Source organism: Bos grunniens, chromosome 3 (assembly GCF_055505025.1).
Source record: "Bos grunniens cultivar Pamir isolate PY7600 chromosome 3, Bosgru_T2T1.0, whole genome shotgun sequence".
Lineage (NCBI taxonomy): Eukaryota > Metazoa > Chordata > Mammalia > Artiodactyla > Bovidae > Bos > Bos grunniens.
Genome location: NC_141167.1, coordinates 87,594,901 through 87,621,431, shown reverse-complemented (window position 1 = coordinate 87,621,431; position 26,531 = coordinate 87,594,901). Strand labels below are relative to the sequence as shown.

Sequence of the window (26,531 nt, the reverse complement as noted above, 5' to 3'; positions counted from 1 at the left end):
TTAGTTTCCTCATCTGTTCAATGGGGTTAACAATAATACCTACCCCAGAGGGTTGCTGGGAGGATGAAATGTAATGAAGCAGTTGGAGCTGCTTGGCACAGTGTGAGCTGTGAAGATGATAATGATGATGACGATGATGGTAATTCCTTCCATGTTCCTCACACCTGGAGGAAAGTCTGGTTAACTGCTTTCCAGCTGTTTTTACTTCTAGGCTCTGAGGTGGAAACACAGGGCTATCAAGGATGTCAGCAGCTATGCCTGGCTCAAGGCCATCACGTGGGGTCAGAGCAGGGGAAGCAGTGCTATGGGGCAGCTAGCAGAGAGAGAGTCTATGTGATCTGGCACTTGGGTCAAGGAGGCTCCTGCTATTCACCAATCAGGGTGAAAATGAAGTGTTACCTCAGTGTAATCAGAATGAGAACATACAAGTTACAATAACCCGAGTAGTTCTGCACAGCAAAAGAAACAATCAACAAAATGAAAATGCAACCCACAGAATGGGAGAAAGCATTTTCAAGCCATGTATCTGATAAGAAGTTAACATCCAAAACATAGTGAACTCATACAGCTCAACAGCAAAAAAAAAAAAAAAATTTTAACGGGCAAAAGTGTTCACCTGAAACTACCACACATTATTTGTTAATCAGCTATGCCCCAGTACAAAATAAAAAGTTTCAAATAAATAAGTAAACGGGCAAAGGGCCTGAATAGACATATTTTCCAAAACTGAAGTGAAAGTGTGAGTCGCTCAGTAGTGTACAACTCTTTGCAACCCCATGGACTTTAACCTGCCAGGTTCCTCTGTCCCTGGAATTCACCAGGCAAGAATACTGGAGTGGGTTGCCATTCCCTTCTCCAGGGGATCTTTCTGACCCAGGGATTGAACCCTGGTCTCCTACATTGGAGGCAAATTCTTTATCATCTGAGCCATTAGGGAGCCCACAGTTTTCATTTTCCAAAGACAGTATACAAATAACTAACAGGTACATGACAAGATGCTCAACATCACTAATCATCAGGGAAATGCAAATCAAAACCATAATGAGATATCACCTCACACCTGTTAGAATGGCTATCGTCAAAGAGATACAGCAATTACTGGTGAGGATACAGAGAAAAGGGAACCCTCGTATATTATTGGTGGGAATGTAAATTGGCATAGCTACTATGGAAAACAATATGATGGCTCCTCAACAAGTTAAAAATAGAACTAGCATATGATTCAGCAATCCCACTTCTGGGTGTTTATCCGAAGGAAACGAGATCACTATCTCAAAGAGATACCTGTGCTCCCATGTTGATTGCAGCATTACTTACATTAACCAAGACAGACAAATACTGTATGATCCCACTGATATGTGCAATCTAAAAATGCCAGATTCATAGAAAGAGAATAGGTTGGTGGTTGCCAGGAGCCAGGAGGTAGGGGAGGTGAGGAGTTGTTGGTCGAAGGGTACAAACTTACAGCTCTTAGAGGAACAAGTTCTGGGGACCCAATGTACAGCATCGTGGCCATAGTAAACAATACTGCATTGTACACTCGAAAATTGCTAACAAAGTCAATCTCAGATGTTCTCAACACACACTGCATGAAAACAGTAACTATGTGAGGTGATGGATGTGTTAACTAACCTTGTTGTGGTAATCATTTCACAATATATACACATATCAATTCATCACACTGTCTGCCTTATACTTATGCAATGGTTTATTCAGTTCAGTTTAGTCACTCAGTCGTGTCCAACTCTTTGCGATCCCATGGACTGCAGCACACCAGGCTTCCCTGTCCATCACCAACTCCTGGAGCTTGCTCAAACTCAAATCCATCGAGTTGGTGATGCCATCCAACCATCTCATCCTCTGTCATCCCCTTCTCCTCCCGCCTTCAATCTTTCCCAACATCAGGGTCTTTTCCAATGATTCAGTTCTTCCTATCAGGTGGCCAAAGTATTGGAGTTTCAGCTTCAACATCAGTCCTTCCAATGAATATTCAGGACTGATCTCCTTTAGGATTGATTGATTGGATCTCCTTGCAGTTCAAGGGACTCTCAAGAGTCTTCTCCAACACCACAGTTCAAAAGCATCAATTCTTCAGCACTCAGCTTTCTTTATAGTCCAACTCTCACATCCAAACATGACTACTGGAAAAACCATAGCTTTGACTAGATGGACCTTTGTTGGCAAAGTAACGTCTCTGCTTTTTGATATGCTGTCTAGGTTGGTCATGGAGAAGGAAATGAGAACCCACTCCAGTGTTCTTGCCTGGAGAATCCCAGGGACGGCGGAGCCTGGTGGGCTGCCATCTGTAGGGTTGCACAGAGTCGGACATGACTGAAGCGACTTAGCAGCAGCAGGTTGGTCATAGCTTTTCTTCCAAGGAGCAAGTGTCTTTTAATTTCATGGCTGCAGTCACCATCTGTAGTGATTTTGGAGCCCAAAGAAATAAAGTCTGTGGCTGTTTCCACTGTTTCCCCATCTATTTCCCATGAAGTGATGGGACCGGATGCCATGATCTTTGTTTTCTGAATGTTGAGCTTTAAGCCAACTTTTTCACTCTCCTCTTTCACTTTCATCAAGAGGCTCTTTAGTTCTTCACTTTCTGCCATGAGGGTGGTGTCATCTGCATATCTGAGGTTACTGATATTTCTCCTGGCAATCTTGATTCCAGCTTCTGCTTCATCCAACCCAGCATTTTACATGATGTACTCTGCATTAAGTTAAATAAGGAGGGTGACAATATACAGCCTCAATGTACTCCTTTCCAGATTTGGAACCAGTCTGTTGTTCCATGTCCAGTTCTAACTGTTGCTTCTTGACTTGCATACAAATTTCTTAGGAGGCAGGTAAGGTGGTTTATGTCAGTTACATCTATTTTAATAAAGTTGGGGGGATATTCCAAGTAAACCTCCTGAGCACAATAGTTCTCTTCACAGAAATAGCACAGTAACTCAAATATATCCTTTCATTTCTTTTTCGTATCACCCCAAGTTAAGGAAACCTGGCAACATCAAAGGGCAATGTGTCAATCAAAGCCTGATGAGAATCATTGGTGGGCAGAGTCTGTGAACGCAGACCCCTCCACCCTCCACCAGACCTGTTGAATTCGAGTCTGGAGAGGGCGGTGGTACAGGGCACTTGCATATATTTATTCCAGACCCACAAGTGCTGCTGATGGGCAGGAAAGCTTGAGAGCCCCAGACCAGAGAGGACATCCTCAGGCTGGGCAGGACAAGACCCAAAGCCCTCCAGCTTCGGAACCAGAGTAAGAGCAGTTCTGGGGCTGAGGCAGGAGGGGAAATGGTGAAAAGAGGATGGAGGGGTGGGAAAGTCAAGGAGCAGAAGAGCTGCTGAACTGAGGCCAAGATCCAGACACCTCGAAGATGGCTGCTTTCTTTCCAGCTTGTTCTTGATTTCTTTCCAGGCTGGCCTGGAAGAAGGGCAGGTTCAGACATCATCCCTCCCATTTCTCACGTCTTCACTGAATGTGCAGAACATGCCTGGACAGTCCAGAAGGCTTTCTGATTTGGTGCAAATCACCGGCCTTCAACCTTGAAGATCTAATTCTCTGAATACCTTCATCATCAGGAAAAACTAGAGTTTGCAAACATGTAAACCAGACTCTTTTACTGAAGTATAGGGACATACGCTGTGAAAATGGGAAATCGAGTGTGGGTGAAAATAAGTGCCCCAAAGGTAATTTGTCCGAGTTTACAAACATCTACAGAGAGGCAAGGTAGGGAAAGCTCCAGGTAAGCAGATCACAAGAAAGAAAAGAAACTGGTCAGACACCCTATGAAAACAGGCAGAGGGGAGACGGGATCCAGATGCTTGCAGGCAGTTTCTCCCTGTGGCCTGGGTTCCATCCTGAGTTGGCCCTTTGCCAGCTGGGGAATCGGGCAAGTTACTTCATCTCCCTGCGTACTCGAACTTCTTCCTGATTCCAGCGCTGCTGACAAACCTCACAGGGTTTGTTCCTTCAGCAAATGTGTATCAGGCATCTACTGTGTGGCAGGAACTCTTGAGAAATTCTGCAGTAAACAAAACAGACAAATTTTGCAAAACGCATTCATGGGGGGTGGTTTGGGGCATTGAATCTGCTCACATGTGAAGAGCACCTTGAACAGTGCTCTACACAGGGCACAAGTTCCATGAGTGTGTGTGTGTGTCTGTGTCTGTGATCCTCAGGCCGGGCCTGGCTCACTGCCTGTGGAGCCTCAACTGCTCTGCTAAGGCTGGGGCCTGAGTTCTCACCCGAGGCTCCTGGAAGCTCTGCTGCTCCCTGAAATCGGATCCCACCTTTGGCTTCAGTCCTTTTACATAATTCCCCAGAACAACCTGCCTCTGCCTCACCTGCCCCAGGTGGAGGGCTCAGCTCCTTACACTGCAGAAGCTGGAAATGGCCCTTCTCCTGCTTTTTGTCTGAGGCTGCAGATCCCTAGCACCACGGGGCAGCCCCTCTCCCCTGCTCCCTGAAATAACCCTTTCCCCAGCCTCTGCTCCTGGATGTCTGGGGGAACCACAACTTCTTGGAAAAGTGTTTAGTAAAGAGCTATGTTCCTTTTTAAAGGAGGAGCCTGTAATCCTAGTACTAATTACTAATTGACTAGTAACCCTAACCAATATTTTTCTGAGTGCCAATCACATCTACTACATATACTTTCTCACTGAATTCTCAGAACATTTCTTTGAAAAACATTTATTTAAATTTTGTACTGGGGTATCACCAATTGAGTATAGCCAATTGGATCATAGGAAAAGCAGTTCAGTTCAGTTCAGGCGCTCAGTCATGTTCAACTCTTTGTAACTCTGTGGACTACAGCATGCCAGGCTTTCTTGTCCATTACCAACTCCCAGAGCATGCTCAAACTCATGTCCATTGAGTCGGTGATGCCATCCAACCATCTCATCCTCTGTTGTCCCCTTCTCATCCCGCCTTCAATCTTTCCCAGCATCAGGGTCTTTTCCAATGACTCAGTTCTTTGTATCAGGTGGCCAGTGTATTGGAGCTTCAGCTTCAGCTTCAGCATCAGTCATTCCAATGAATATTCAGGACTGATTTCCTTTAGAATGGACTGGTTGGATCTCCTTGCAGTCCAAGGGACTCTAAAGAGTCTTCTCCTACACCACAGTTCAAAAGCATCGATTCTTTGGTACTCAGCTTTCTTTATAGTCCAACTCTCACATCCATACATGACTACTGGAAAAACCGTAGCCTTGACTAGATGGACCTTTGTTGGCAAAGTAATGTCTCTCCTTTTTAATATGCTGTCTAGTTTGGTCATAGCTTTCTTCCAAGGAGCATGCGTCTTTTTATTTCATGGCTGCAATCACCATCTGCAGTGATTTAGAAGCCCAAAAGAAATAAAGTCAGCCACTGTTTCCACTGTTTCTCCATCTATTTGTCATGAAGTGATGGGACCAGATGCCATGATCTTAGTTTTCTGAATGTTGAGTTTTAAGCCAACTTTTTCGCTCTTCTCTTTCACTTTCATCAAGAAGCTCTTTAGTTCTTCTTCACTTTCTGCCATAAGGGTGGTGTCATCTGCATATCTGAGGTTATTGATATTTCTCCCAGCAATCTTGATTCCAGCTTGTGCTTCATCCAGCCTGGCATTTTGCATGATGTACTCTGATGTAAGTTCAATAAGCAGGATGACAATATACAACCTTGACACACTCCTTTCCTGATTTGGATCCAGTCTGTTGTTCCATGTCTGGTTATAACGGTTGCTTCTTGACGTGCATACAGATTTCTCAGGAGGCAGGTAAGATGGTCTGGTATTCCCATCTCTTGAAGAATTTTTCACACTTTGCTGTGATCCACACCGTCAAAGGCTTTGGCGTAGTCAATAAAGCAGAAATAGATGTTTTTATGGAACTCTCTTGCTTTTTCAATGATCCAGCGGATGTTAGCAATTTGATCTCTGATTCCTCTGCCTTTTCTAAATTCAGCTTGAACATCTGGAAGTTCACAGTTCATGTACTATTGAAGCTTGGCTTAGAGAATTTTGAGCATTACTTTGCTAGTGTGTGAGATGAGTGCAACTGTGTGGTAGTTTGAACCTCCTTTGGCATTGCCTCTTTTTTTAAGGGAATTAAAAAAAAAAATCTACTCCTGCTTCATTGGGACTATGCTAAAGCCTTTGACTATGTGGACCACAAAAAACTATGGAAAATACTCAAAAAGATGTGTCGGGAGCCGCGTTAGGCATTACTGACAAAATGGAGGCATGGTCCCCAGCCCCTTCTCCTCATTCCGCAGGCACGGATCCCAGGATGAAGGAGTTAGGCCTTGTAATTCTGACTTGTCTTTTCCTCTCCTCGGCTGAGTTGACTGAAAAGGAATATTAAGGTGCTTATTGGTCTTGAGAGGAGCATGAGAAGGCACAAAGCCTTCTGCAGCATTGCTCAGAAAATAATTCATAAAGTTAATCATTGACATTTGTTCAAGGACTTTTACAAAAGAGTGTTCCAGGATGAGCACATAGGCCATACCTTGAGGCCATGGGAGAAATTGATATCTGAAGCCTATTTGTGAGGAGAATGTTTATGGCAAAGGAGTTTACTGAATTTAGGGCTTAGAAATAATTAAAATATTTAGAAGTTAAAGATTTAAGGAATGTTGTAAAGTTAGCATATTTTACTATAGCTTATAGAAGTTAGGAATTTTTAGAGACACTATAGCTAGAAGCATTTTTTAAGAGATAGTGAGCTCAGGATGTTAGGGGCAAACAGGATTTAGGAAGATACGTAATAAACTGAGGAATGTAGTGTGAGTTACAATGTAATCACAAGTTAACTATAGGACACATTAGAAGAGGTAGATAATAGATGATATTATACCGAGAGAATCACTGAAGCAGGGACTCTGTTTGAAGAGCAACAATGATTTATGGGGATAATCAATCTGGGAGAGGGGGAACTGAAAATGTCAAACCTCTGGCCTAATGTTTTTGTAATATAAGTATAAAAGAGAATCTTAAACTTGAAATAAGCAGGCAGTCCATAGAAAACTGAGAGGCTGTCTCATCACCAACACTGTTCACCTCTTCAGGTTGAATCCCTGGTTGCTGGAGTTGGACTCCAGCAGAGATGGGAATATCAATCCACCTTACCTGTCTCCTGAGAAGCCTATATGCAAGACAAGAAATAACAGTTAAAACTAGACATGGAACAATGGACTGGTTCAAAATTGGAAAAGGAGTATGTCAAGGCTGTATATTGTCACTTTGCTTATTTAAATTATATGTAGAGTACATCATGCAAAATGCTGGGCTGGATGACTCACAAGCTGGAATAAAGACTTCGGGGAAAAATATCAACAACCTCAGATATGCAGATGATATCACTCTAACAGCAGAAAGTGAAGAGGAACTAAGGAGTTTCTTGATGAGGGTGAAAGAGAAGAGTGAAAAAGCTGGCTTAAAACTCAACGTTCAAAAAACTAAGATCATGGCATCCAGTCCCATCACTTCATGGCAAATAAATGGGGAAAAAGTGAAAGTAGTGACAGATTTTATTTTCTTGGGATCCAAAATAACTGCAGACTGTGACTGCAGCCACAAAATTAAAAGACGCATTCTCCCTGGAAGAAAAGCTGTGACAAACCTAGACAGTGTGTTAAAAAGCAGCAGCATCACTTTGCTGACAAGGGTGCATATAGTCAAAGCTGTGGTTTTGCTAGTAGTCATGCATGGATGTGAGAGATGGACCATGAGGAAGGCTGAGTGCTGAAGAATTGATGCTTTCGAATTGTGGGGCTGGAGAAGACTCTTAAGAGTCCCTTGGACAGCAAAATCAAATGAGTCAATCTTAAAGGAGATCAATCCCGAATATTCATTGGAAGGACTAATGCTAAAGTTGAAACTCCAATACTTTTGCCACCTGATGCAAAGAGCCGATTCATTGGAAAAGACCCTGGTGCTGGCAAAGACTGAGGACAAGAGGAGAAGGGGGTGACAGTGCATAAGACGGTTGGATGTCATCACTGACTCAATGGACATGAGTTTGAGCAAATTTCAGGAGATAGTGAAGGACAGGGAAGCCTGGCATGATGCAGTTCATGGGATCGCCACAAGTCAGACACAACTTAGTGACTGAACAGCATTAATAGCCGATTACCAATGCTGTGTAGTTTCACATGAACAGGAAAGGGACTCAGCCATACATGTACAGGTATCCATTCTCCCCCAAACTCTCCTATCCCGACTGCCATAGAACATTGAGCAGAGCTTCCTGCACTATATAGAGGTCCTGTGCTATCCATTTTAAAGAAGTTTGGAATGGACATGTACACACTGCTATATTTAAAATGGATAACCACCAAACATCTCTTTAAATTACATATTTCTTCTCCCATTCTATGGATGAGGAAACTAAGTCTCAGAGAAATTAACTAACTTACCCGAGGACACACAGCTAGTAAGTCACTGAAGTATATTTGGCTCAGTCCAGACCACCCCAAGGCCTGCTTCTCCCCAAGACACCACCCTGCCCACAAAGGCTGTAAACTGAAACCACAGGACCAGAAGATCCAACAACAACTCAAGAGTGTTTCCAAACACCGTGGGAGCTGATACTAGACAAACTTGGCAGTAAGCAAAGGGCCCTCACACACCAAACATAGTGGGTGTTTCTTAGAATGCTTTATGTCTTTTGTATTCCTTATCGGCAAGAAATGCAACTTCACAAGGCCAGATTATGTGAAAGTTAGTAGATCTTATAAATACTTTGAGTGGTGTGAACAAGGTAACTGATATACCCGAGGGAGATCATAATAAGCCAGAAAGAATGTGCTAGAAAGATTCAAAACAGTGCTGCTGCTGCTGCTAAGTCGCTTCAGTCGTGTCCAACTCTGTGCGACCCCATAGACAGCAGCCCACCAGGCTCCGCCATCCCTGGGATTCTCCCGGCAGGAACACTGCACAGGGGCACAAAAGACTTGTTGGGCTGCAGAAGACTCATTGTATCTAACCTTTGGGCTTTTGCACACAATAAGATTAGTGAACTTCTAAATACAAAGAAAATGTGAAAGAAAGGGTGTGACTGGGTGAGGTGGAAACAAAAAAACAGACAGCATTGCTCATCACCCAGTTCTGCAAGGATTAACCCACTGCAGTTGCTGGCTGGTAGCACTCTGCGCTCCAGACAGAAGAAATGACTATGATAACAGGATGCCCTGTGTGTTGGACAACCAGGCTTATTAGATGTATTAATATTGATTTATTATTTAATTAATCTCAGGAAGAATTTTAACGACCCCAGATTCTTTTACCTTCCCATACATGGAAAAGCGCTTAAATCAGCAACTTGAGGTATCTATTTTTTGTGACTAGCAGTAGTGTTTTGCCAAAATGTATGCTTGACTGCACATCAGTCAGTTCAGTTCAGTCGCTCAGTCGTGTCCAACTTTTGCAGCCCCATGGACTGCAGCACGCCAGGCCTCCCTGTCCATCACCAACTCTTGGAGTTTACTCAAACTCAGGTTCATTGAATCAGTGATGCCATCCAATCATCTCATCCTCTGCCTTCTCTTCCTGCCTTCAATCTTTCCAGCATGAGGGTCTTTTCAAATGAGTCAGCTCTTCACATTAGGTGACCAAAGTATTGGAGTTTCAGCTTCAACATCAGTCCTTCCAATGAATATTCAGGACTGATCTCCTTTAGGATGGACTGGTTGGATCTCCTTGCAGTCCAAGGGACTCTTCAAGAGTCTTCTCCAACACCACAATTCAAAAGCATCAACTTTTCAGTGCTCAGCTTTCTTTATAGTCCAAATCTCACATCCATACATGACTACTGGAAAAACCATAGCCTTGACTAGACAGACCTTTGTTGGCAAAGTAATGTCTCTGCTTTTTAATATGCTGTCTAGGTTAGTCACAGCTTTTCTTCCAAGGAGCAAGCATCTTTTAATTTCATGGCTGCAATCACCATCTGCAGTGATTTTGGAGCCCAGAAAAATAAAGTCTGTCACTGTTTCCACTGTTTCTCTTTCTATTTGCCATGAGGTGATTGGACTGGATGCCATGATCTTTGTTTTCTTAATGTTGAGCTTTAAGCCAACTTTTTCACTCTCCTCTTTCACTTTCATCAAGAGGCTCTTTAGTTCTTCTTCACTTTCTGCCTTAAGGGTGGTGTCATCTGCATATCTGAGGTTATTGATATTTCTCCCGGCAATCTTGATTCCAGCTTATGCTTCATCCAGCCCAGCGTTTCTCATGATGTACTCTGCATATAAGTTAAATAAGCAGGGTGATAATATACAGCCTTGACGTACTCCTTTTCCTATTTGGAACCAGTCTGTTGTTCCATGTTCAGTTCTTACTGTTGCTTTCTGACCTGCACACAGATTTCTCAAGAGGCAGGTCAGGTGGTCTGGTATTCCCATCTCTTGAAGAATTTTCCACAGTTTATTGTGATCCACACAGTCAAAGGCTTTGGCATAGTCAATAAAGCAGAAATAGATGTTTTTATGGAACTCTCTTCCTTTTTCAATGATCCAGCGGATGTTGGCAATTTGATCTCTGGTTCCTCTGTTTTTTCTAAAACCAGCTTGAACATCTGGAAGTTCACAGTTCATGCATTGTTGAAGTCTGGTTTGGAGAATTTTGAGCATTACTTTACTAGCATGTGAGATGAGTGCAATTGTGTGGTAGTTTGAGCATTCTTTGGCATTGCCTTTCTTTGGGATTGGAATGAAAACTGACCTTTTCCAGTCCTGTGACCACTACTGAGTTTTCCAAATTTGCTGGCATATTGAGTGTAGCATTTTCACAGCATCATCTTATAGGATTTTAAGTAGCTCAACTGGAATTCCATCACCTCCACTAGCTTTGTTTGTAGTGATGCTTCCCAAGGGCCACTTGACTTCACATTCCAGGATGTCTGGCTTTAGGTGAGTGATCACACCATCATGATTATCTGGGTCATGAAGATCTTTTTTGTACAGTTCTTCTGTGTATTCTTGCCACCTCTTCTTAATATCTTCTGCTTCTGTTAGGTCCATACCATTTCTGTCCTTTATTGAGCCCATTTTTGCATGAAACAGGAGATGGCAAGAGTGAACATTGACATTTTAGGAACCAGTGAAATAATATGGACTGGAATGGGTGAATTTAACTCAGATCACCATTATATCTACTACTGTGGGCAAGAATCCCTTAGAAGAAATGGAGTAGCCACCATAGTCAACAAAGGAGTTCAAAATGCAGTACTTGGGTGCAGTCTCAAAAATGACAGAATGATCTCTGTTCATTTCCAAGGCAAATCATTCAATATCACAGTAATCCAAGCCTACTCCCCAACCAGTAACGCTGAAGAAACTGAAGTCGAACAGTTCTATGAAGACCTACAAAACCTTCTGGAACTAACACCCAAAAAAGATGTCCTTTTCATTATGAGAGACTGGAATGCAAAAGTAGGAAGTCAAGAAACACCTGGAGCAACAGGCAAATTTGGCCTTGGAGTACAGAATGAAGCAGGGCAATAATAGAGTTTTGCCAAGAGAACCCACTGGTCACAGCAAACACCCTCTTCCAACAACATGAGAGAAAAGTCTACACATGGACATCACCAGATGGTCAACACCAAAATCAGATTGATTATATTCTTTGCAGCCAAAGATGGAGAAGCTCTATGCTGCTGCTGCTGCTGCTAAGTCTCTTCAGTCGTGTCCAACTCTGTGCGACCCCATAAACGGCAGCCCACCAGGCTTCCCCATCCCTGGGATTCTCCAGGCAAGAACACTGGAGTGGGTTGTCATTTCCTTCTCCAATGCATGAAAGTGAAAAGTGAAAGTGAAGTCGCTCAGTCATTCCGACTCTTAGCAACCCCATGGACTGCAGCCTACCAGGCTCCTCTGTCCATGGATTTTCCAGGCAAGAGTACTGGAGTGGGGTGCCATTGCCTTCTCTGGGAGAAGCTCTATACATTCAGCAAAAACAAGACCGGAAGCTGATTGTCATTCAGATCATGAACTCCTTATTGCCAAATGCAGACTTAAATTGAATAAAGTAGGGAAAACCACTAGACCATTTAGATATGACCTAAATCAAATCCCTAATGATTATACAGTGGAAGTGAGAAATAGATTTAATGGACTAGATTGGATAGACAGAGTGCCTGATGAACTATGGATGGAGGTTTGTGACATTGTACAGGAGACAGGGATCAAGACCATCCCCAAGGGAAAAAAAAATGCAAAAAAGCAAAATGGCTGTCTGAGGAGGCCTTACAAATAGCTGTGAAAAGAAGAGAAGCAAAAAGCAAAGGAGAAAAGGAAAGACATACCCATTTGAATGCAGAGGTCCAAAGAATAGCAAGGAGAGATAAGAAAGCCTTCCTCAGTGATTGACTGCACATAGCCTCTAGCTAAAATTACACATAAACTGGCCTCTCTGTGTACCTCTTTAGATTCATTTTCTCTGAGCTACTGAACAACTATCTGCGGGCTGTTGTCCTCAGTAAGATACTGAATAAAACATAAACTCACAGCTCTTATGTTAGGTGTCTTTCTTTTGGTTAACAGTTTTAGTGACCACAAAGGGACCCAGAGCAAATTCTCTTCTTCACCTGAATCTGCAAGGATCCAGAGCGTTGGTACTAGTAAAGTCTCCTTGTGCCCTTCACCTCCTCACTGAGTCCCATAACTGGATGTCTCTCCCGGCCTCAGATCTCACATCTTGGTTGATGATCCTGAGTTTTATTCCATGATTGGTAAACTCCTCACTATGAGGAGAAAGTTTCTCTGAACTTAAATCAGTTCAGAAAGAGGTACCTGGACTTTCAGTTGAAAGACACTGGGAAGGAAGGTCACTTATTGGAAAGACACTGAGACGGTTTTTAGGTAGGGGGCTGACCTGGCTAAAAATGACCTGATGTTCTTTGTTAATTAGCTACTTTAACAGAGTTATTTGAATGAAAGTGAAGATATCATATGAGAGCTTTCAGCTTCCAAGATAAGGGACAGAGTTCCTCCTGGCCAGGTACAGATTTTTCAGGCAACTGAGAAATTTACAGAAGTGGTGGAGGTGAGTCCTATACCTGTGCAGTGGTCCCTCAGGGAAAACCACTCACTCGTTTAAAAACTGCTTGTCTGAGGGACACACACATTAAGATTGGCCATGTAAGAACCATGTTGAGATCGGCTCTGAGAGCCCATGCTGGTTTTAGACTGCTGGAGGGGGAAGAAATGACTCTTGAGTGACACCTAGAGGAGTTCAGCTCAAAGCAGCACACCAGCCCCCCAGTTTTCTATAGTAATTCTGTCCTGACCAACCACTTTGAAATGGGAGGCAAAGGCTTCAGATTTTTTTTTTTTAATATTTGTTTATTTATTTTGCCGCACCCTTGGGTCTTAGTTTCGGCAAGTGGGATCTTTAGTCGCGCCATGTGGGATCTAGTTCCCTAACTAGGGATTGAACCTGGGACCCCTGCATTGAGAGCACAGCATCTTAGCCCCTGTACAACCAGGGAAGTCCCAAGGCTTCAGATTGAACGAAAAAGGGGTGACAGATAGATGGTCAAACTCTGACCACCCTAGCCAGGTTTATGCATGTACAGAGAATATACTTAGAAGTACTTACTTAAATGGGAACTAAAGAAGACCTGGCCTTGAAATGGTCAAGATGAGGCTCCAAATGGGTTTTTTGTGTACGCAGCCAGAGAAAGCCAACCTGAGAAAAACATCGTTTCCAAGTTCTGACCCTAGGGGAGCAAAAGTCCTTCTGGGAGGAAATTACACTTATCTTCCTGTGCCTGTGAGATGTGGATGTTTCTCCATGTCTTCTCAGGATGCTCTTATCTAGACCATCTCCAATTCCTGAGACTGAGAGGGAAAAAGGCCTGTTTAAACTCAAGTGAGAGACTTAATTTATTCCAGCTGTTAATCATAAACTAGTGGGCTTCCCTGGGGGCTCAGTGGTAAAGAATCCACCAGCCAATGCAGGAGTTCGATTCCTGGTCCAGGAAGATCCCACATGCCTCAGAGCAACTAAGCCTGTGCCCCACAACTACTGAGGCTGTGCTCTAGAGCCTGGGAGCCGCAACTACTGAGCCCAAGCACTGCAACTACCGAAACGTGCGCACCCTAGAACTGGTGCTCCACAAAGGGAGAAGTCACTGCAGTGAAAAGCCTGTGCAGTGCAACTAGAGAGCGGCCCTGGTCTCCGAAACTAGAGGAAAGCCCACACAGCAGCAAAGACCCAGCACAGCTATAAATTAACAATTATTTATAAACTAGTGAGTTTTGTTTTATACCTGATTCATAACTAAAGCCTTAAAATGAAAGCGATGTGATCTCTGGTTGTGTCTATCTATTATGTCTTATATATTTTATAGGTAAGTTATGTTTCTAACTCCTGACAGTATTGCCAATCTTAATTTGTAAAGGAGCTCTATTTAATTGGCTTAAAAGTAAATGCTTGTGAATTAACTATTTCTAAATGTAATAGAAACTAATGCATTATTTTTAAGATTATGTGATCTAGGATTGGGGCTTCCCAGGTGGCACCAGTGATAAAGGTGCCCACCTGCCAATTCAGGAGACATAAGAGATGCAGTTTTTATCCCTGGGTTGGGAAGACCCCCTGGAGGAAGGAATGGCAACCCACTCCAGTGTTCTTACCTGGAGAATCCCATGGACAGAGAAGCCTGGTAGGCTACAGTCCATGGGATCACAAAAGAGTCAGACACGACTGAAGCGACTGAGCCAGCCTGCACGCATGATCTAAGACTAATGCTTAGTAAATAAAAACAGGTTTGTTGCTTGGCTTAATTTACATAGGCCTATCTTGTCTACAGAGTTATCAGTATTAAAACCTTTATTCTACCTAGGTTTACCGAAAGTGAAATAAGTTCATGTTATCTCTAACAAAATTTGTCATCAAGAAAAATAACTTGGTATGATCGTATCTTCATAAGTAAACTAAATGTAAGTGAGATAAGAGTTTGATGTAAACTTTTGAGAATAATAACTTCCCTGGTGGCTCAGATGGTAAAGCATCTGCCTGCAGTGCGGGAGACCCAGGTTCGATCCCCGGGTCAGGAAGATCCCCTGGAGAAGGAAATGGCAACCCACTCCAGTATTCTTGCCTGGAGAATCCCATGGACAGAGGAGCCTGGTAGGCTAAAGTCCATGGGGTTGCAAAGAGTTAGATACGACTGAGCAATTTCACTTTTGAGAATAATTATGTCTTATGGTATATCTAGTGAAAAATAGTTTCTCCAGGGAATTCCCTGTTTGATGTTTTCACTGCCACAGGCTCAGGTTCAATCCCTGGTCAGGGAACTAAAATCCTGAAAGCCATGCAGAATGGCCAAAAAAAAGGAAAGAAAGATCTTGAATTTAAAAAAAAAGTTTCTCCAAATCTTTATGGTAACTTGAAACTTTGGAGTTTTGCTACATTAAATTAAATTATGGGAATTCATTGAATGTCTAGATTATTTTCCAAATAAGACAAAATACTTAGGCATTAATTGCTAAACAAGTCTAAGTTTACCTATTTTTATCTTCTTAGTAGATAAAAAAAAAAGAAAGATGTTTCGGTTTATCAGACACACATCTTGTACCACAATGAGGAAATAAATTATGCTGGGAGGACACGTGTGTTTCTAGAGGCTGTGGAATGTGTTCATAAGCTTGCCAGTCTCACACTGCTAATGTGAAAGTGAGTGAGAGCTTCCCCAGGGGCTCAGAGGTAAAGAATCTTCCTGCCAATGCAGGAGATGCAAAAGACAGGGGTTAGATCCCTGGGATGAGAAGATCCCCTGGAGAAAGAAATGGCAACCCACTCCAGTATTCTTCTCTGGGAAATCCCATGGACAGAGAAGCCTGACAGGCCAGTCTATGGGGTTGCAAAGGAGTCGGACACAACCTTAGCCACAAACAACAAATGTGAAAGTAAATTTACAGTTGTTTACTTCTTAGTTTTCACTAGAAATTAAGATTTTTAAAGGTTAAGAATTCCAATCAATATGTGTGACGAAAACTATTAAAATTAGTAAGGAAAAACATCTTGGTAAGCAAGGAATGAAAACATGTTTGTTAAGGAAAAAAAGCAATTTTATCCTAAAGAAAGGTTAAAAAGAGTAAGAGAGAGAAAGGGAAAACATAGGACAAAATCTGAAGGTAAAAAAACTGTAAAAAGTTTGGGGAAGAAACCCTGAGAAAAGAGTTTTGTGCATGGTCAGGGCTGGTTAAGGTGAGAATAAATTTAGTTGAATGAATGACTTTTTAAATATTAAAAATAAGATAGTGCAAAACTAGAAACTGGCTTTCTCTCTGTTAAAAGGACAAAGGTTTCTTGGAATATCAATCTGCTTTTGGTAACAAATTGTACAGTTTCTTCATCTTTTAAGTAACCTGTTGTAACTTTCTGTATTTGCCTTTGAAATCTTTATTGTCACTTTGGTTAAGTGAATAAGCATTGTTTCACAGTGACAGTGATCCTATTTGGCCAAGTGTTTTAAAATCTTGTGATATCTTTGACAAACTTTCCCAAATCAAATTCTAAATGAAGCCCTTTTAACCTCTAACTAACTTTGAAACATTTTAGCAGGACTCTGAAACATCTCGAAGAAAAATATTAAACAAGGCTTATTTGATATATTAAATTATATGGGAAGCACTGTCAAATGAGTGATAATAAACCTTCTTAATTTATGTTTTATGGATATATGTTATTAATATAAATGCTCTAGGAATTATATGAAATTTGCATTTGCTCTGGCATAATGTTATCAATCACAGTGTTAGTTATTATCTTAAAATATGTCGTATGTCATAGAAATAACCAAATTTCTTTGTCAAACACATTGTAATCCAATCTTTAATCATGCCGTTTTGTTTTGACATTTATAAATAATTACTGTTTTACTTTGATGCTCTTACAAAATGCTTTGTCTTCAAGACAATTCATAGAAAGAACTTCTTGACAAGTAGAGGTTTCTGATAACTTTTAGATCAAACACTGAACAGGGTTGGAAATAATTGAACTCCAGCGCAGGACCTGATGGTTTCCTAAAACTGTTAACAGAAGGTTAATATCAACAAGAATTAGCTACATAGGGCTGAAGGTTTCCTTAAATCATACTAAGTTTAATACACACATCAGCTTAATAATAGTAGGAAATTGGACTGGGCACCTTATGAACAATTAGCTTAGTCACTCAGTCGTGTCCAGCTCTTTGTGACCCCATGGACTGTAGCCCACCAGGCTCCTCTGTCCATGGGGATTCTCCAGGCAAGAAGACTAGAGTGAGTTGCCATGCCCTTCTCCAGGGGATCTTCCCAACCCAGGGATCGAACGCAGGTCTCCAGCATTGCAGGCAGATTCTTTACAGTCTGAGCCACCAGGGAAACCCAAAAATACTGGAGTGGGTAGCCTCTCTGTTCTCCAGGGGAACTTCCCAACCCAGGAATTGAAGCGGGGTCTCCTGCACTGCAGGCCGATTCTTTACCAGGTAAACCACCTAGCAAGCCCCACCTTATGAACCATATCAATATATAATTAGCCTTAAAGGTAGTAGTTGGTATAGAACAGACTGAGTCAGGTAACCAGGGATATACTAGGCTGGACCTAATGGGAGTTCTTGACTTAAATTTTCACTTATGACCTTATTAATGTTATAAGACTTGTATTCTATTTTACAAGATGTTGTTTCTTTTTTTAAGATTTATTCATTTATGGCTGTGATGTGTCTTCATTGCTGTGCAGGCTACTTCCTAGCTGTGGTGTGCAGGCTTCTCACTGCAGTGCTTTCTCTTATTGTGGAGCACAGGCCCTAGGGCGTGCAGGCTTCAGCACTTGCAGCTCACGGGCTCCAGAGCACTGGCTCAGTGGTTGTGGTGCACAGGTTTAGTGGTTCCACGGCACGTGGGATCTTCCCAGACCAGGAATTGAACCCATACCCCCTGTACTGGCAAATGGATTCTTTACCACTGAGCCACCAGGAAAACCCAAGATTATAGTTTCGTGTATTTCCCAATGTGTACGTGAGCCTCTGACAAAAACAATGATTACTAAGCTACTTGAAATCATCAGTCAAATATATAGTTCTATATAAGATTAAAATTATTGTTGTACTGTAACTCTTGGTATGGGAAGAAGCGGCAAGGTGGAATCATGTCCTAGACCATAACAGTGAGACAAATGGTGCAGAGACCTTCATGGCTACCATTAGAAGGGCCCAGCCCAACCATAACACATCAGGTGGCCTGCCAACAAAATCCTCATTTGACCTAGGAATGAGCCTTCCTGGCACCATGGGAAATATTGGTCAGGAAATGTGTCTCAAACCTTGGTAGAATTTATGACCAAAAGGGGAGAAACTATAAGTAAACAGAGAGCCTTGCTCATCGCCCATTTCTACAAGGATTAACCCACTGCACTGATCAACAGGGCACTTTGGGCTTCAGACAGAGGAAACAAGAATAATAATAACAGGTTGTTCTGCACCGTGGACAAGCAGGCCCATAGTTAGATGCACATCTCAGGAAGAATTGTAATGACTCCAGATTCTCGTACCCTTTCATGCATAGGAAAACACCACAGTCCTTAACTTGAGATGTGTCCTTGGTGACTAGCGTTAATCTTTCACCCAGATGTACGCCTGACTGCACATAGTCTCTAGCTAAAAATCACAAAAAAACTGGCGGTTTACTCAGAGCTGAGTACGCGTTTACTGAGCAAATGTCTCCTGAGCCATAGTCCTCGGTCAGATGCGAAATAAACTTACACTCACAGCTCTAGCCTTATGCATTTTTCTTTCAGTCAGCAGTGGCAATGAGTGCGTCTGGCGGGAGCACAAAGCAGGCTGTAGGCTTGGCTCCAGCAGACTGGAACTGGGCCTTGTGTGCCTTCAGAAGGCCTGAGCTGACGTGGGAGAAGCAGGAATCTCTAAGTGGTGATGACGTAATAGTGGTGGTGGTCTCGTTCCAGGAGTTCTGCCCTTGGTAGAGCATCAGGAGTTGGGGATAACCCCCAGAGGAGGGGCAATGAGAGCTGTGGTCTCAGTGGGCAATCTGGGACAGGTCAACTAAGCCTGGCTTGAGAACTAACCAATGAAACATGAAGCAGAGGTGACGCAGACTCACGCAGAAGTGGCTGGGAGAGAAGGAAAGGCTGTGGCTTCAGGACACAGAGGGGTCAGACACCCCTCGCATCCCCAGATCCCTGAACCTCCAGCAAGGAGACCAACTCCAACCCACCAGTTCCTGGGTCTGAGCCTTCCCACACTGGTCCTGCCTCAGCACTGGCCAGGCCCTGGAGTCAGGGGCAAGGCCAGAAGTGCAATAGCTGGATGGGGTGGATGGAGGGGTGGGCCTGGGCAGGGCCTGCCCTCCACTCCAAGCCCACCTCCCTCCCTGCCAAACACACAGCAACCTCTATTCTATTCAGGGTGCATGCAAGAGAAGGAGAGGAGAGGAGCCTAGAGAGATTGCCTGACCATGGGGGAGAAGGGTTTTCCCCTCTTTCCCCTCTCAGTTCTTCTGGCAGACATAAGGCAGATTAACAGGAGAAAATCAAGTTTATTATGTGCACACAGGCAATCCACATAAGTATGAAGAATTTCAAAGACAGCAAGTCAAGATGAGGTATATGGAGATGAGAGTGCTCAGTCACTTCAGTCTTGTCTGACTTTTTTGCAACCCTATGGACTGTAGCCCACCAGGATCCTCTGTCCATGGGGATTCTCCAGCCAAGAATACTGGAGTGGGTTGTTGTGCCTTCCTCCAGGGGAACTTCCTGACCCAGGGATTGAACCCACATCTCCTGAATTGCAGGTGGATTCTTGTACCACTGAGCCACCAGGGAAGCCCAGGTATATGGATATATACATTGATACTTGGTCCATCTCCTGGTGGTCACATTTGCAGTTCCCAGGCAGGGGAAAAGCCACTCCTTACCTCTTGCCCTGGGAATGCCCAGCTTCAGCCCCTCCAGACCTCCCACAGAACACTCGCTTGTTCTGCAGTGGCTCCACTACTCTTGCAAGGGGCATATCTTCATCCACATGAGAACAATAGCCCATTAGGTACCACCTCACACCTAGAGCTCTTGGGGAATTTTGCCCAGGGAGGTAAGCCACAGCTCCCAGGGCCCGCAGGGAGACTGGGGCACCCCTGATGCAACCTTAGGAAGTGGCGTTGAGAGAACAACAGGCACCTTTTATTGAAGAGCTGAACAGGAGCCGCTTTGTACATACTGTTTTATTCCTTACCACCTCCCATGAAGTAAGTAGTATTTTAGCCTCTTTTTGCCAGTAAGAAAACTGAGACTGGTTATTTCTTCTCACATTTGTTTTACATTGAGGTGAAATTCACCTAACATAAAATTTAACGTTTTAAGGTCAGCAATTCAATGGCAATTAAGTACATTTAAATTATTGTGAAACTGCCACCTCTATCTAGTTCCAAGGTTTTTATCACCCCAAAAGCAAGCCCCACACCTCTTATGCAGCTGCTCCCCACTGTCCCTCTTCCTCAGGCCCAGGCTGTCTCTATGGAGTCACCTGCTCTGGATATTCTGTATAAATGGAGTCATGCGGTATATGGCCTATTGTATCTGTCTTCTCTCACTTAGCGCAATGTTTTCAAGGTTCATCCATGTTGTCACATGGCTCAGGACTCCATTTCTTCTTTTTAAAATGTATTCATTTATTTTATTTTGGAGGATGGATATTTATTTTTATGGCTGGATAATATTCCATTGCATGGATTGCACTGTTGTTTATCCCTTCTTCTGTTGATGTATCTTTGGGCTATTTTTACTTTTAGGTTATCATGAACAGTGCTGCTATGAACATAAATGTTCATGTATGTATTTAAATACCACTTTTCATTTCTTTCGAATATGTAGGTAGGACTGCAATTGCTGGGTCTGATGGTAATCCTGTGACTCACTTTTTGGGAAACCACGGAATTGTTTCCCACAGCGGCCGCACCATTTTAAACTCCCACCAGCAATGTATGAGGGTTTCAACCTCTCCACTAATTTTCTATTTCATCCTTCCAATTACAGCCATCCTCGTGGTTGTGAAGTTACTCTGAGACTGATTTTTTAAATTATTTTTATTTTTTTATTTTCATCAAATACAATGTTAACTTTTTCCCTCCTGCACAGCATGTGGGATCCCCAACCAGGGATCAAAGCTGTGCCCCCTGTGTGGGAAGCGCAGACTCTTAACCCCTGGAACACTAGTGAAGTCCTGAGATCGTTTTTGGTTTTTGTTTTTTTTACGTGAACTAACTTGCGTGGGAAGCGCAGACTCTTAACCCCTGGAACACTAGTGAAGTCCTGAGATCGTTTTTGGTTTTTGTTTTTTTTACGTGAACTAACTTTAAATCAATTTTAAGAAAAGCGTAGCTCGGCTGTTGTGGACAGGGTAGGTACGGCTGGCAAACGCAGAGCCTGCAGCCCGGAGGCGGGAAAGCAGACTTTCTGCCGGTTCGTCACTCCCCTGGCCAAAACGCTTCCCCTGCAGCACCCCCACTGCTAAACCCAGCCCTGACTCTGCAAGAAGCCTCCGGATCTTCTCTGTCCCCTGCATCGAGGTGAGCCCCAGGTTGAGGCAGATCTCCTCTGGGTAGAAGGGCCATCACTGTGTCTCCCACCTTAATACCAGGGACCTGACCACAGAGACCGTGTCTGCTTTGCAGGCTCTACCTGGTCCTGTGCCTGAGAATGCCCTGGCTCGGATCCCAGGGTTTCCCAGGGCAAGTCTGTGGGTTAGTCCCACCCGTCCCCATGATTTTGGTTTTTAACTTCTTATTCTTATTTCCTATATGTATTAAATATGTATAGGAAAAGTACACAAGTTACAAATATACAGTTCGATGTGTTTTCACAAAATCCAGACTCTGGCTAACAGCATCGAGAAAAAAATAGGACATCATTTATACCCCAAACAGCCCTAAAAGTCTGTACTACCCCCAAGGGTTACCACTAGCCTGACCTTTAATACCATGGAGTGGTCTGGCCCGGTTTGAGGTTTTGGTAACTGGAGTCACTTAGCATATGTGTCTGGTTTCTTCAGCAGCACTGCCTGTGTGGTGTTGCTCTGTGTGTGTGTGTGACTGTGGCTTGCTCATTTCCCTCACTGTCTGGCATCCCTTTGTGTGACTCAGCCACCTCCATTTCTTTATTCTGCAGTTGACCGGCACTGAGCTACATGGATGGTGCTGCTCTGACAGTCTACCAAGGAGTGGGGTTCCTGGTCACAGGGTGTGCCTGTCCTGCTTTGCCAGATACCACCAAACAGCTTTCTGTATCCACACCCATTGACACTCCCCCCAATAATGCAGGACTGTTCCAGCGGCCCCACACCCTCATCAACACTCGGCACGCCACCAAGCTTTTTCCTTTGGGGCCAGTTTGGCAGGTGTCCAGCAGTAGCAATCTGAGGTCTTAGTTTAGATTTGCCTGATGGCAAATAAAGAGGAACACCTCATGTGTTTATTGGTCATTTAGATGTTCTCTTCTGTGAAATGCCTAAGGCCTCTGTTTATTTTCTATTGTTACCTTTCTATTATTGCTTTTTAGGAGTTCTTTATTCTAGATGCAAGCCCTTTATTTTATGTTCTCATCCTGTGGCTTTTGATAAATAGAATTTCTTAATATAAATTTCATTTATCATTTTTTCCTTCATGATTAGCGCTTTTGGTCTCCTGTTTAAGACATATTTGCACTCCAGAGTCATCAAGATGTTCCTCTATATTTTCATATAAAAGCAGATCTTCAAGACACGTAGAATTGACTTCTGTACATAGCGTGAGGGTGGAGTTGGCCTCGTTTCTTTATGCATATCCAGTTATTGAAAAAGCCATCCTTTCCTGACCCCCAGTTTTCAAGTAATAACAGTGGTTTTTCTTTGACTCACAGGAGCAAGTGGAAGGCATCCTGTTTTCTCCAAGTTTTGGATAAGGGTTGCACTGAGAACTATATCTGTCATAGCCATACGAATGGTAAGTAGTCCCTAGGAGAAAAAAAATTCTCCCCAGGAGGCAGGAGGCAGTAAGGAAATCAAAGACCTAGGGGCCAGAAGAAGTATATAGGTGGGACATTCACAGGGAGTCCAGGGGATGGAGCTTTGGCTTGGTAGGTATGTGAGAGAAAATGGGGACAAAGAGTTGACTCTAACTTTGGGTTACAGAGATAGGGCAACCCCCAATTGCCATCCCAGAGATCCCAGAGGGTAGAGGTTGTTGCTCAGGTCCAGGGCTGCAACCACATCTTACATTGAAAATTCATTCTGGGGGCCTGCCATGGCCACCCTTCTCTTACAGTCTAAGGGACCTGCCCCCACCTTAGCCATAATGGGCTCCTCGGCCACCTCATCCACAGAGGCCAAAGGAAGAAGATAGTGCGACACAAAAGATAGAGCCAGATATCCTGGGTTGGCATCCTGGGTCCACTACTTCCTAGCTGTGTGACCTTGGGAAAGTTACTTAACTACTCTGTGCTTTTTCCCCTCTGTAAATGGCAATAATAATAATGCCTAAAAAATAAAATAATGCCTACTTCACAGGGCTGATTTGGAGATAAATGAAATCGTATATGTAAAATTCCTAAAACAGTGACATATGGGAAGTGTTCAGTAAGTGTGAGCCATTGTTATAATTATCCTGGACAACTGAATTTAGGACCCCAAACTCCTGCCAGAGCTATATGCTGAGCACCCATGAGAAGCACCCACTGAGAACAAGCCTCCCATTCCAGCTGACTCAGTCCCTGTCTCCAAGAGCCTAGGAGACCCCTCCAGGCCCCACCCCAGGGAGGCACTGTCCATGTGGCCTTCAGGACACTGACCCCACACCAGAGGAGGAAGGGGAGATGCCCCCCAGACAGCCCTAGGATGCCTTCCTCCCTCTCCCTCCTCCATACAGGTTTTCCCTGTCCTTGCAGGGCCCACTCAAAGCCCACCTCCCCCTTGGAGCCCAGAGCTTCCTCCTTGCTGACCACCACAGCCCACACCCGCCTCTGCCAGCGCTCTTAGCAAGAGCCTTGTCTCCTTGACTAGGACCAGGGTACAGCCAGCGCATGTCAGGGACATGGGCCTTCCTCAAGCTCTGAAGGCTACAGGCAAATCCACTCAGAGGAGATGAAATGAACTCCTGCAGTGCTCAGCTGACCAGTCAGGTCTGCCTCTTTGTGACCCTATGGACTGTAGCCCACCGGGCCCCTCTGTCCCAAGGATTTCCCAAGCAAGAATACTGGAGTGAGTAGCCATTTCCTCCTTTAGGGGATCTTTCTGACCCAGGGATCAAACCCACATTTCCTACGTCTCCTGCATTGCAGGTGAGCCTCTGGGGAAGCCTGAACTCCTATAGAAATCGTCTTAAAACTAAGAGGTGCTCCAGATGAGGAGCCTGGGCAGCCAGGAAAGCCAGTTAGGATCTGCTGACTGTAACAGGACAGGGGCCTGACTACTTGTGGCCCATAGACCTGAAAGAAGAATATGGTGACGAGGGAAGAGGGGTGGAATGGGGTCTGGAGCAGCAGAGCAAAAGGATTCAAATCCTCGTAGGGGAGACAAGAATGTCCACACCAGCTCACCCCGGGCAGCTCTTCTCCTGAGAGAGTCCTGCCTTAGCCTAAGCCACATCTCAGTGGGAGGATTCATATGTGAGCCAGCCTGCCTACTGGGCTAGTGGGGTGGGGCCCCATAGGTGCCAGCTTCATGAGACACTGATATGGGTGCCTGGAGAGGGTGCCCCAGCCCAGCCTCAGAGGCAGAAGCCGAAGCCCTTGTACGTCTCACACAGCTCTCACTAGCGCCACCGTGTGGATCTATTTGAAACCGCATAGGGCTATCAGTGGGGCAAGTGGAAGCTGAAATTCAGTCTACACTCTGCTCACCAAGAAACTTGCCCTAGTATGGCTGCCTGGGCTGCCTGGGCCAGCGAGGGGGGCGAGGGGACGCGGTGGGGGGGAGAGGCAAAAACTCTTCTCTACCCCAAAACGCTATCAGGGCTACACCTCCCCAAAGGGCCCACATTTTCCTATCTCCCACAAAGGTGACACGTGGGTGAACATCAGCCCTGGGTTTGTGCGTGACCCAGCGTTCAAGCAGCCTGGCAAGGCCCCTGCTGCACAGCAATGGTATGTGGCAGAGGGGAAGGAAAAGAGCCACCCAGTTCTTCACATCAGGGGCTCCAGCACCCAAGGCAGACTGCCCTGGGGGCACCGTGACATGAGTCTGTGTAACCCCACCGCGGCACTGAGGGCCCCGGGCAGTGCTGGGGGCACTGAGCTTTGTTCAGCTATAAGACAGGGGTGGATCAGAGGCGCCTGAAGCTTCATTTGACTTATAAGCTCAAGTAGGATGCTGCCAGGAACTCCCAGATCTGGCTGGGTGACACCTTCCAAGGGCAGATGCAAGAGCCAGTGGCATCAGTGACAATGTGGCTGTACACACACCCTCAGGTTGCAGGGGCCCAGGCGCCAGTTCAGTCTACCACCTCCATCCAACGGGGTGTCCACTGACAAGAGCTCCTGGGTGATCAGGGACCAAAACCCAGCCTACTGTCTGCTCACCAAGCTGTGTTCCCCAGCGTGAGTCCTGAATCTTCAAAGAAGAAGCATCTTTTTCTAATTACACAAAGGCACTCTATGAGCTAGCATGGCTCTGCCTGGGGGCATATGGCTGCAGAGGAGAAGGGGGTCCAGGGCCAACAGAGGCTGTTCAAACCCCTGGTTCCATCTCACTACTCACCAAGCCCTTGCAGGTGGACTTCTGAGAAACCCTCTGCTGGTGTTTCGATTCCCTGTTATAAGTTGATGAGCAGTTTGCCTGGTCTGCTGCAGGCCTCCCATGAGCTGGGTCAGAGAGATTCAGGTACTGTGCTGCAGTCATCTCCAGACATTGTGACAGATTGAGGACCTGGCCTGCAGGGTCACTTCCTCCAGCAGCCTTTTGACTACCACACTACCATCTCCATCTTGACCTCTGCCAAGATGTTCACCCACCAAGGCCCTCAGCACGTACTCCCTCCCTTCTGCTCCCCTCCCCCACCTCTGCCCCAATACATGCTTTTCACCCAGCAAATAAATGTCTTTGCTGACTCTGGGATGTGAGCAAAAAGCATCGGCAGGAATCGGACTCCATGGTCTGCTGGGGAGAAGGAGGGGTGGATAGAAAGATAGAGACAGGAAGCATTAAGGTTTCATAAATTTCACATGAACACTCTGGCTTTTCAGGTGCTGATCACCCAGCTAAGAGCTTTATTTAATGTCCACGATAACCAGTGCAGGAGACCTTGGTATCCCCATCTTACAGGTAAGAGAACTGAAACTCAGAGTTCATACAATTTGCCTAAGATCACAGGAATAAAGTGAAAGAGCTGTATACCACGAAACAGTAATTTTAACCAGGGGTCACAAAGTTAACTACCTCCCTGACAGTATATAGATTGAGCCAGGTGAAAGGCTCAGGGATGGGCGGGGCGCTTTCAGTCCTTTCCAAATGCTGCATCTGATTCTTAAGAGGCCCCACCGTTATTGAAACAAACATTAAAATTGCACGCACAT

The 26,531-nt window shown here is 44.5% G+C and overlaps 1 long non-coding RNA gene across 1 annotated transcript; it reads right to left on the bottom strand.

Moving 5' to 3' along the window:
* Positions 1 to 3,639: 3,639 nt before the first annotated feature.
* Positions 3,640 to 13,828, bottom strand: LOC147375991 (uncharacterized). Its single transcript, XR_015160617.1, has 2 exons — positions 13,587 to 13,828; positions 3,640 to 4,028 (listed from the first exon to the last, which is right to left on the bottom strand). It is a non-coding gene; the product is annotated as an uncharacterized LOC147375991 (long non-coding RNA).
* Between the last annotated feature and the right edge of the window lie 12,703 nt (positions 13,829 to 26,531).